We start from the raw sequence: 13253 nt of genomic DNA, 5'->3' as shown, positions 1-13253 counted from the left end.
TTATATAATTCCTCATAAAAAACAATAAGCTATTTATCACTTTACACCATGTAGGAAGCTGTGACATAATAGACAAACAGTAACAAGCATTGGAAAGGACGTGGAGGAATGCAAACCCTGATACACTGCTGGTAGGAATGTAAACTGGTACACCCACTTTGGAAAATACTATGGCATAACTGGGTCATATTGTAACTATATGTCTTTTTGAGGAAATGTGGACACCGAAAACTTATGTCCACACAAAAACGTGTATTCACATGCTCATATCAGCATAATTTATAACAGCCAAAAAGTGAAATCAATATAAATTTCCATGAGTTGATGAATAAACAAAATGTGGTATTTCCATACAATGGAAAAGTATTCATCCATAAAAAGAAATGAAGTACTGATACATGCTGCAGCATTGATGAATCTCGAAACATTAAGTGAAATAAGCCTGACCAAGAAAACATATATTTTAGAATTCCACTTATATGAAATTGCCGCAAGAGGCAAAAACATAGAGACAAAAAGTAGATTTGTGGTTACCAGGGCCTGTGAGAGGGGAGAGTAGAAATAACTGCTAAGAGGTATGTAGTTTGAGAGTGATAAAAATACTCTGAAATTAGAAAACAATTGTACAACCTGGTGAATATACTATAAACCACTGAATCACACAATATAAAATAATTGTATGGAAAGTGAATTACATCTCATTAAAAGTGCATTTGTCCATAAAATATAATAATAAGCTCAACTTTTTAGGCAAAGAACAATTTTTATATTGGCCCTGAAAATGGAATACGTTAGGTAAAATATTCCTAAATAACTTTTTCATTATATTAAAAAATTGATTCATGATTTGAAATAAATTATTATAATCATTCAATAAATCATTAAAAATTACCATTTTTAATGTTCAAAAGCAAAGAAAAAGAGCAGCCTAGATTAAATGCAGGCCAACATTCTGACATAAAACACAAAGCTCAAGTGTAACAGGTTGCAATTCCAACCTACTAACTAACCTATTTTTTGTACCTTTCTGATGAAAAATAGTTCAAATAGAACTTACCTAAAGCAGAATATACAATTCTCAATTTATGTGCAGGTTATATACATCTCTATATAAGTTTCTGTAATTGTACATATATTTTTAATACAAATATTATTAGCTCCACTAGGATATATGAAACATAAAGGAAGGGATATTTGTCAATTTTGTTATCAGCTATACCTGTAGCATATAGGAAATATGCCATCATACTGAATAGCGAAAAGCTGTTGCATTCCCCTTGAAAACTGGCAACAAACAAGATGCCCTCTCTCACCACTCCTATTAGACACAGTACTGGAAGTCCTGGCCAGAGCAATCAGGAAAGAGAAAGAAATAAAGCCCACCCAGATAGGAAGAGAGGAAGCCAAACTATCTTTGCAGACAACATGAAAATATATATCTAGAAAATCCCATAGTTTTGGCCTAAAAGCTCCTTAAGCTGATAAAGAACTTCAGTGAAGTCTTAGGATACAAAATCAACATACAAAAATCATTAGCATTTCTATACACTAACAACTGTCAAATTGGGAGCCAAATCAGGAATGCAATCCATTCACATTTGCCAAAAAAAGAATCAAATACTTAGGAAGACAGTTAACCAGGGAGGTGAAAGAGCCCTACAATGAGAACTACAAAACATGCTCAAAGAGATGACAGAAACAAATGGAAAAACATTCCATTCTCATGGATAGGAAGAATCAGTATCGTTAAAAGGGCCATTCTGTCCAAAGCAATTTACAAATTCAATGCTATTCCTATCAAACTATCAATGACATTCTTCACAGAACTAGAAAAAAACTATTTTAAAATTCATATAAAATGAAAAAAGAGCTTGAGTAGTCAAGGCAATCCTAAGCTAAAAGAACAAAGCTGGAGGCATCACATTACCCAACTTCAATCTATACTACAAGACTATAGTAACCAAAACAGCATGACAACTTTACAAAAACAAACACATAAACCAATGGAACAGAACAGACAGCCAAGAAATAAGACTACACACCTGCAACTATCTTATCTTCAACAAACCTGACAAAAACAGGCAATAGGGAAAATTATTCCCTATGCAATAAATGGTGCTGGAATTGGCTACCCATAAGCAAATAATTGAAACTGGACTTCTTCCTTAGACCGTATACAAAAGTCAATCTAAGATGGATCAAAGACTTAAATAAAAACCAAAAACTATAAAAATCCTGGAAGACAATGTAGACAACCATTGTGGACACAGGAACAGGCAAAGATTTCATGATGATGATGCCATGATGGGAATGGCATGGGAGAAAATGCCAAAATGGGAGAAAATTTTTGCAAACTCTGCTTCTGACCAAGGTCTAATATCCAACATCTATAAGGAACATAAACAAATCTACAAGAAAAAAAAGCAAGCCCATTAAAAAGTGGGCAAAGGACATGAACAGACACTTTTCAAAAGAAGACATACATATGGCCAACCAGCATATGAAAAAAAGCTCAAGATCACTGATCATTAGAGAAATGCAAATCAAAGCCACAATGAGATACCATTTCACACCAGATAGAACAGCTGTTATTAAAAAGGCAAAAAATGACAGATGTTGGTGAGATTGTGGTGAAAAGGCAATACTTATACACTGTTGGTGGAAGTGTAAATTAGTTCAACCATTGTGGAAAAAAGTGTGGCAATTCCTCAAAGAGCTAAAAACAGAACTACAATTCAACCCAGCCATCCCATTACAAGGTACATACCCAAAACAATATAAATCATTCTACCGTAAGGACACATGCACACATATGTTCACTGCAGCACTATTCACAATAGCAAAGACATGGAATCAACCTAAATGCCTATCAATGGTAAACTGGATAATGGAAATGTGTTACATATATACTATGGAATACTATACAGCCATAAAAAAGAACAAGATCATGTCCTTTGCAGGAACATGGATAAGGCTGGAGGCCATTATCCTTAGCAAACTAATGCAGGAACAGAAAACAAAATACCACATGTTCTCACTGATTAGTGGCAGCTAAATATTGAGAACACATGGACACACAGAGGGGAAAACAGACACTGGGGTCTATCAGAGGGTGGAGGGTGAAGGGCGGGAGAAGGGAAAGGATCAGAAAAAATAACTATTGGTTTATTTTTTAGTACCTGGGTGGTGAGATAATCTGCACAACAAATCCCCATGACACAAGCTTACCTATATTATAAACATGCACTTGTATCCCTGAACCTAAAATAAAAGTCTATTTAAAAAAGAAAGAAAGAAAAAATGTCTGCCTGATGGTAGGGGGTTAAGAAAGTATATATCAGAATAAACCATCGCTGGTTCTCAGAATAACTGAAAATAGTACATTTGTTCTATTATGTTATAGATTACTTAAACCAGGAAAATTAGTATTAATAACAAGTCCTATGAAAACTGATATACAAAAAGACAGATAAAAGAATGAAGGAGAAAATGAAGGAGAAAATGTAAGAGAAAAAGAAATTTACCCTTTTTTCAAAGCTTTCCACAGAATCTCAAATAACCAAAATTTGCCATGTATACTCCTATTCTACCATGTAGTTCTATTTTTCCCATGGGCCCAGAACCAGCATAAATCCCTAGGCAGCATGCTCAGACAACAAAAGCAATGTACCCTCCCAAGGACCAATATGTGTACTGTTGAGCAATAATTCACTCAAGCAGATGTCAGAAAAGAAAGATACAGAAAAGCTAAACACAAGATGATTGCCAAATGGGATTCATAATTAAAGTCAATTGAAAATCCAATTTAATATAGAATATTTATTTTAACATATATTTATTACTTTCATAGGTTGCAAATTTCTCATAAGGACCTAAATTCTTCTACTTCCCAAGTATCACTTATACCCAGAATAAAGGCATAAAAATACCATATTAAGATAAATAAATAGGACTTTCCCAATATGATATCCAGTTTTCAAACAATTCTAGCAGCTCTATTACAGCTATTACAGCAAAGACTGTCATCTCCACAGACTAACAAGAATAAAGTAGTACAATATATACAGTAAGATTTAATTTGCATTGTATTCTTATTTTATGACAACTCATTCTCCCAAAAAAGTTACTATGTAAGAAAGAGAATTCTCCCCCAATATGAAAAGTTGTTTACTAAGACCTTTTGATTTTAAAGCAATTAATGGAACAAGATCTAGAGAATTTAAAAGGTTTATTTAAATTCAGGAATATATAATTCAATCTCAAGGGTTAAAAGATCTTTCTAAAATCTATGTAAATAAAATTAAAATCAGATTTAAATTACTATGAATTTCCTTCTGTCAAATGAACCCCTTGTAATTTGTTCTATAACTAATATCACATAAGTACCATATATAATACATATTATTTACTAACAATAAAGAAGACATTCACCAAAAGAAAAGTGAATTACATGAAGAAAGAAGACTTTGGATCCAGAAGACAAAAGATCTAACTCTGGAGAAAAGTGATGGGAATTCCAAGGCTTACAAGAGGATATTAGTCACAGGTACATAGAAAGCTTAGTAACAACAAAACACAATTATTAAACACAAGGAAATCAAATGTTATAAAGGAAAGAATAGCTATTAAGATACAACACAACTGTGACGTGAATAGTGTTAATACATGGAATGATACAAATTCTGAAATAATAAATGAACAATTTAATCAATCAAATTTAGGATATAAGCAAATAAGAACATGTGATGAAGGTTAGAGAAAGTGAAAGATAGCCAATTATCATTTTCCACAGTAAGAAGTCAATAAATAATGCTCCAAAATCAATATTCAGGAGAAAACAAGAAAAGCTATGTTATTTTAAAATATGGAAGTAAACACCAAAATGATTCCTGAAAATTTGTGAAACTAGTTACAGCTAGAAAAGGAAACATTAAAAAATGAGCTCTTGTCCACCCCCGCACCACACACAAAAAAATGTAACTGGGATTCTGAAACTTGGGACACCAGGAAAGAGAGATAGATGAGCCATAGACTTTCTTGTGAAGACCAACAGTCTCCGATCTTTTTGGCACCAGGAACTGGTTTTGTGGAAGACCATTTTTCTACGGATTTGAGGGGTTGAGGAATGGTTTCAGGATGAAACTGTTCCACCTCAGATCATCAGGCATTAATTCAATTCTCATAAACAGAATGCAAAATCTAGATCCCTTATATGCATATTTCATAATAGGGTTTGCACTCCTATGAGAATCTAATGCCACCAGTGATCTGACAGGAGGCAGAGCTCAGGTGGTAATGCTTGCTTGCCTGCTGCTCACCTCCTTTTGTGTGGCCCAGTTCCTAACAGGCCATGGACTGGAACTGGTCCATGGCCCAGAGGTTGGGGACTTTAGCTGTAGATACTAGAAAAAAGCAGGAAAAAAGGTGTCTCTTTGAGAAACTCTCCAATTCACTGTTATGTGACATCTACAAATTATGATCTTTCATTTATGTTTCCCATAACAAAAAAATCAGCAACCAGTGCAGAAAACAAACCACTGTTAATAAGAGTCAAAAATATTAATGAATAAAACATTTCGATCCTCAAGCACTGAAGGTATTAGAATACAGAATATAAAACAGCTATGTATAAAATATTTAAAAACAAATTTATGAAATCATGAAAATAAACTATGAGAAAGCATCAGCAACAAGTAGACAGATTTTAAAGAAAAATGAAAATCATAGAAATGACAAATTGTTGAAGTAAAAAAACTCACTGAACATGTTAAAAAGCACATTAGCCGGGCGCGGTGGCTCAAGCCTGTAATCCCAGCACTTTGGGAGGCCGAGAAGGGCGGATCACGAGGTCAGGAGATCGAGACCATCCTGGCTAACATGGTGAAACCCCGTCTCTACTAAAAATACAAAAAAAATAAGCCGGGCGAGGTGGTGGGCGCCTGTAGTCCCAGCTGCTCGGGAGGCTGAGGCAGGAGAATTGCGCGAACCCGGGAGGCGGAGCTTGCAGTGAGCAGAGAGCGGGCCACTGCACTCCAGCCTGGGTGACAGAGCGAGACTCCGTCTCAAAAAAAAAAAAAAAAAAAAAAAGCACATTAGATGCAGCTGAAGAGAGAATTAAGGAAATGGAAGATACATAACAAGCTAGTTTAGAATGTAACCGCAGATTGAAAAATAACGAAACTTTTAAAATGAAGCTAGAGATAGAGAGGTCTGAGTGAGAAGACATAGCATATGTCTTATTGGACTTGAGAAAGATATTAGAGAACAGGGGAAGAGGCAATATGGTTTTAAAAAAAGGTAATGGCTGAGTATTTTACAGAAATGTTGAAAGATAATAAACTTTAAATCTAGGAGGCCCAATAAACCCCAAACTGGATAATTAAAATAAATGTACACTAAGCAAAAAAAGAAGTTGTAAACGAGTGAAGATAAAGAGAAGATCAGAAAAGTGCTTAAAGACCGGGCGTGGTGGCTCAAGCCTGTAATCCCAGCACTTTGGGAGGCCGAGACGGGCGGATCACGAGGTCAGGAGATCGAGATCATCCTGGCTAACAGGGTGAAACCCCGTCTCTACCAAAAAATACAAAAAAAAACTAGCCGGGCGACGCGGCGGACGCCTGTAGTCCCAGCTACCCGGGGGGGCTGAGGCAGGAGAATGGCGTGAACCCGGGAGGCGGAGCTTGCAGTGAGCTGAGATCCAGCCACTGCACTCCAGCCTGGGCGGCAGAGCGAGACGCTGTCTCAAAAAAAAAAAAAAAAAAAAAAAAAAAAGAAAAGTGCTTAAAAAGATAGATCACCCGAGGAAAGAATGCATAAAGCAAATAAATTTATGACCAACCTCTCAGCCAATAGTAAATGATATCATTATATAATTTTAATTAAATACTTACATATATGTTACCTATTTTTGTGCATACCTAATGTTACATTGAAAAAACAGTAAAGAAAGAAAAAAGATACTGATTTTTTAAATAATTCAGGATTATGTTTTTTAAGATTATGTATCTAAGTACAGGTCACATTATATACTATATATTTTTTGATTATGATGAAAAAATTTAAAAACCTAGTAAACAAAATGGCATATAAATTTAAATGCATGCAAACTGGACAAGATGCAAGTATGTTAAGAAATTACAGATATCCTCCATATTGTACAAATTATTATAGAAGTCTTTTCAGATATGTCTAAAACTAAATGTGTTCAATGAATTTTCAAACAAATTCTCAACATGTGATTGAGACACCATTTTATTTGAGATTTTATAGAGAGAAAACTGAAAAAAATGTAATAAATATTTTCAAAAGGAAAATTAAACTTGAAGGTCTTATTTTATTATAATTAAGAAGTTAAAAATACTTCACCAAACTAAAAGTTATATGATTACATTATACCAAAAATGACCTCATGACTTATAGCCAGCCTTAAAATTTATGAATGTTATAGATGATAAAAGAGAGTAATCCATTAATTTAACACCAATTTGGTTGAAATTACAATTTAGAGATAATGTTCTTTTAAATTTAGAGAGAGATTTTCATCACATACTCAATTCACAAGATACCAACCTTTAAAAATAGCACACAAGTTCTAACATGTAAATATCTGGGCAATTAGTTTAATATTGAGTTGACACAGACCAGATCCTCCATAGATCACTAAAATTTGGCAATATTTTATTCTGTTTAATTTTAGCCTGGGAGACAAGTAATGAGATAAGTGTGGTTTACTGCTCTCCTCACTGCCCAAATGGCTCACTTATCCACATTCCACTCAGGCTTCACCCTGAGGTGGAAATCAGGGTGTCACTGTCATTTGCAGTTACATCCTACGCTGAAACATGAGAGCTGAAATAAGAGTTAGAGACCAAAGTTGCACAGTACTAAAATTAAACATACATGCCTTTTGGCAGCTATAGAAGCTTACCAGCCAATGAGACTGTCCTATAATATATCAAGTAATATTAAGAAAAAGTATCCTGTGTTTTTTCTTAAACCAATGAATGAGACAAAAAAACACAAACATATTAATTTACATCTAAGTTGTTAAAACTCACTATTTTTCTATTAAGCAGCTATAGTAAAGAAATTTGTAGAATTGTATAGCTCCTAAGAAATTACATGCTACTCTAATTTTTTAAGAATAATTTCGATAATTTTGGCTAAATAGTTAAGGAAATAACAGAAATAAAATAAAAGAGGAATCACTACTTCAAAAACAAGGGTAAGGAATAAAGGCAAGAGGGGAATCAGAGACTAAGAAACGACAGAGCAGAGATGAGCTGCCAACTACTAGCAACTTTATCTAGGGGAATTGTCAAATTTGGTATAAAGGAATATTAAGATTTGTAGCTGTGTGTATATGGTAGGTCATTACTTCCTCTTCTCATAGGATGTAGAAAATTGCCAGAGAATTCTATCCCTTTGTAGCAACAAGAACTTTTCAACATTCATCAGAGCAGAGTTCCTAAGGGAATCCAATGAATAAAAACTGTGAAAGTCAAAGGTCTCTCACAGGAGACAAGAAATGAATAGTGGCTATCATTCTTGGCAGAGTAGTACGAGAAGAAAGTTGATAAGAAGAAAATAACTGCACTTTAAAAAAATGTCAAAAGACCCAGTTGGGGGATGCATGATAGTTCAGAATCACTGAGAACTCTAGACACGGGGGATCCTACCCACTTGTCATCTATTTTCCACAGGTGTCAATCAATTGTTCATGAGAATGACAAGAAGCAGGGCTGGAGAGATAAGATGCCTGCTGAAGTGCAGGCTCACAGTTATCAATAAAGTCTGAGTGCAAAGCAGGAGAATGAAAAGAAATCTCACGAGTACTCTAAATCTTAAACTGAGTACCAGGAAGGACAATCTGTGTCTGGCAGAAAGAAAGAAGCACTGAGAGATACCTCCCTAAGGCACAAGTCAACAAGGCATGCAGAATTCTGAAGGTGTATCAGGAGAACTAAGCAGAAACTACAAACCATACAAAAACAAAGATCCTAATCTTGCTCTCAAAAAACACAGGGTCCTGTAGTGAACTTAACATAAATTTCAAAAGAATAATATATAGCTCAAATATGGAATAAAAGCCAAATACCAGACCCAACGGAACTATGCTAATGCCATGACAAAAGAAGAGGCACGTATTTTTGTGGACATAAACATTATTTATCATAGGCTCCATTCTCTTTATACACAACATTAGACATTACATAAAAAACGACTGTGAAATACAAAAAAGCAAGAAGAAATGACTCATTATAAAAAGAAGAAACAATCAATACACCAGTCTCAGAGGTGGCCCAGATACTGGAATTATCAAACAAGGACTTTAAAACAACTTTGATAATAAAGATGTTAAGTAATTAAAAAGAGTAGACAATATGTTTGAATTGAAGGGAAATTTTAGCAGAGAGAAAGTATAAAAAAGAGTCAAATGAAAATATTAGATTTTTAAAAACACAATATCAGAGATGAAAAACGATTTCCCAAATGGACATATATCGACCAATAGATTAAAAAAGCTCAGCAAACCCCAAGAAGAATAAATAAAAAGAAATGAGATCTAGATATATCATCATCAAACAGCAGAAAACCAAACGTAGAAAAAAATTTTAAATCATCCAGAAGAAAAAAAAAAGACACAATATATATAATGAAATCATAAGAATAATTTCTCATCAGAAGTAATGGTGACCAGAAAATAATAGAATTTTTTAAATGTTAAAAAAGTCAACCTAGATTTCTATGCCCATAGAAAATGTCCTTCAAAGATGAAGATAAAATAAAAATAAAATGACAGAGAGAATTTGTCTTCAGAAAATTTGTGCTACAAGAAACTGTAAGATAAATGCTTTAGATTGAAAGGAAATTATATTAGATAGAAACTTAACTCTAGAGAAGGAATGAAGAACAAAGGGTAAATATCTTGGTTAAAAAAAAAGAAGAGTTCCTTTTGCTACTTTTTTGAAGCACAGTCTCACTCTGTTGCCCAGGTTGGAGTGTAGTGGCATGATCACAGCTCACTGTAGCCTCTATCTCCCACAATCAAGTGATCCTCCCACCTCAGGCTCAGGGGTGCCACTATACCCGGCTATTTTTATTTTATATTTTTGCAGAGATGATGTCTCACTATGTTGCCCAGGCTGGTCTTGAACTCCTGAGCTCAAGCGATCCTTCCACCTCAGCCTCCCAAAGTGCTGAGATTACAGGCATGAGCCACAGTGCTTGGCCTAAGTTAACATTTTATCTCCTTCTAAATTACTTATGTGTCTTATTTCTCATTTGTCACAGAATCCACCAGGAAGATGTAATGGTAACCTCAAACCATGAGTCAGTAATTAATACTTCAAGATGTTCCAAAGTTATCCTCTGATTTTATAATCACAATGTTAACTACTAAAACAATAAAGGTAATTATAGACAACTCTGACAATGAAAAGCTCAGAACTACTTTTTTTTTTTAATTTACTTCAAGTTGTGGGATACATGTACAGAACATGCAGGTTTGTTACATAGGTACACATGTGCCATGGTGGTCTGCTGCACCTATCCATCATGTAGGTCTTAAGCCCCGCATGCATTAGGCATTTGTCCTAATGCTCTCTCTCCCATTGCCCCCCACCTCCCAACAGGTGCCGGTGTGTGATGTCATCCTCCGTGTCCATGTGTTCTCATTGTTCAACTCCCACTTATGAGTGAGAACATGTAGTATTTGGTTTTCTGTTCCTGTGTTAGTTTGTTGAGAATTATGGCTTCCAGCTTCATCCATGTCCCTGCAAAGGACATGAACTCATTCTTTTTTGTGGCTGCATAGTATTCCATGGTGTATATGGGCCACATTTTCTTAATCCAGTCTATCATTGATGGGCATTTGGATGGGTTACAAGTCTTTCCTACTGTAAAGAGTGCTGCAATAAACATATGTGTGCATGTGTCTTTATAGTACTATGATTTATAATCCTTTGGGTATATACCCAGTAATGGGATTGTTAGGTCAAATGGTATTTCTATAGAGTTCTAGATCCTTGAGGAATCGCCACACTGTCGTCCACAATGGTTGAACTAATTTACACTCCCGCCAACTGTGTAAAAGCGTTCCTATTTCTCCACAGCCTTGCCAGCATCTGTTGTTTCCTGACTTTTTAATCATTGCCATTCAAACTGGTATGAGATGGTATCTCATTGTGGTTTTGATTTGCATTTCTCTAATGACCAGTGATGACAAGTTTTTCTTCATATGTTTGTTGGCCACATAAATGTCTTCTTTTGAGAAGTGTCTGTTCAGGTGGGGTTATTTGCTTTTTCTCTTATAAATTTGTTTAACTTCCTTGTAGATTTTGAATATTACACCTTTGTCAGATGAGTAGATTGCAAAAATTTCTCCCATTCTGTAGGCTGCTTGTTCACTCTGATGATAGTTTCTTTTGCTGTGTAGAAGCTCTTTAGTTTGATTAGATCCCATTTGTCGATTTTGGCTTTTGTTGCCATTGCTTTTGGTGTTTCGGTCGTGAAGTCTTTGCCCATGCCTTCGTCCTGAATGGTATTGCCTAAGTTTTCTTCTAGGGTTTTTATGATTTTGGGTTTGACATTTGTCTTTAATCCATCTTGAGTTAATTTTTGTATAAGTGTAAGGAAGGGGTCGAGTTTCTGTTTTCTGCATGTGGCTAGAAATACAACTTACAAAGGACATGAAGGAGCTCTTCAAGGAATACTACAAACCACTGTTCAAGGAAATAAGAGAGGATACAAACAAATGGAAAAAAAGTTCATGCTCACAGACAGGAAGAATCAATATCAAAAATGGCCATACTGCCCAAAGTAATTTACAGATTCAATGCTATTCCCATTAAGCTACCACTGACTTTCTTCATAGAATTAGAAAAAACTACTTTAAATTTCATATGGAACCAAAATAGAGCCGATCTAGCCAAGACAATCCTAAGCAAAAAGAACAAAGCTGGAGGCATCACACTACCTGACTTCAAACTATACTACAAGGCTACAGTAACCAAAATAGCCTTGTACTGGTACCAAAACGAATATATAAACCCTTGGAACAGAACAGAGGTCTCAAAAATAGCACCACACATATACAACCATCTGATCTTCAACAAACCCAACAAAAACAAGCAATGGGAAAAGGATTCCCTATTTAATAAATGGTGCATCTATAAAGTTAATATCTTTTTACTAATTCCATTTCCAGAAATCTATGCTAAGAAAATACAGAAATTGCTTAGTATTAAAAATTTCCCATAGAACCATCTAAAGGTCCAAAACTGAGGACTGGTTCAACAAACTGTGGTGTTAGCCATGTAACAAAATGGTAGCAGTCTTTTAAAGATAGTTGTGAAGATTATGTGATAATGATAACATTCTTGTGACATTAACAGAGATTTTAAATACAATTTAATAAAGGTCAAATAAGTATTAGTAGAATAAAAACCTAGAAAGATGTATGTTTTAAAAAATTTCAAGTGGTTTGTGATTTGGTGGTGAGTTATTTTTCTTCTGCTTTCCATATTTTTTTAATACTCCAAATCCTATTTACTCAATATATAATTATTTTTATAATAAAGAGTTAAGGTTGGGTGCAGCAGCTCATATCTGTAATCCCAGCACTCCGGGAGGCCCAGGTGGGCAGATCACTTGAGTCTAGGAGTTCGAAACCAGCCTGGCCAAAATGGTGAAACCCCATCTCTACTAAAAATACAAAAATTAATAGGGCATGGTGGTATACACCTGTAGTTACAGCTACTTGGGAGGCTGAGGTAGGAGTATCACTTGAACTCTGGAGGCAGAGGTTGCAGTGAGATGAGATTACACCACTGTACTCCAGCCTGGGTGACAGAATGAGACTCCATCTCAAAAAAAAAAAAAAAAGACCTTCACAAAATATATGTAGATATCTACAGATTTTATGCATTTAGAGGATAAATCAGATTTAAGTTATTCTTCTGCCTAAACACTGCTTTACCAATCTACTTTAAATTAAATCCAGACTTCTTACCATAGCCTACAAAGCTGTATACAAGCTGATTCTTGCCTCTCTCTGAATTCCCATCCGGTGGCACTCTCCCTATTGACCATACTCCAGCTACCCTTCAATATATCAAATTCTTCGCTGTCCCTTCAGGTTAAATCACTTCTCTATGATTTCTTCAGAGAACCCTGTCTCTTAACACCCCATCAAATTAGGTTTTCCCATTCTTTGATATCACATTACCTTATTTGCTATTAATTAACATTCA

The 13253-nt window shown here is 35.0% G+C and overlaps 1 protein-coding gene across 8 annotated transcripts in view; it reads right to left on the bottom strand.

Annotated features, from left to right (window-relative positions):
* The window catches only part of VPS13B (vacuolar protein sorting 13 homolog B), an 870718-nt gene that overhangs the window by 528691 nt on the left and 328774 nt on the right, over positions 1 to 13253 (bottom strand). The gene's annotated exons all lie outside the window — the stretch shown is intronic.

This window comes from Chlorocebus sabaeus, chromosome 8 (assembly GCF_047675955.1).
Source record: "Chlorocebus sabaeus isolate Y175 chromosome 8, mChlSab1.0.hap1, whole genome shotgun sequence".
In the NCBI taxonomy this organism is placed as follows: Eukaryota; Metazoa; Chordata; class Mammalia; order Primates; family Cercopithecidae; genus Chlorocebus; species Chlorocebus sabaeus.
The sequence above is the reverse complement of the archived record's forward strand: the minus strand, read 5'-3'. Positions and strand labels throughout refer to the sequence as shown.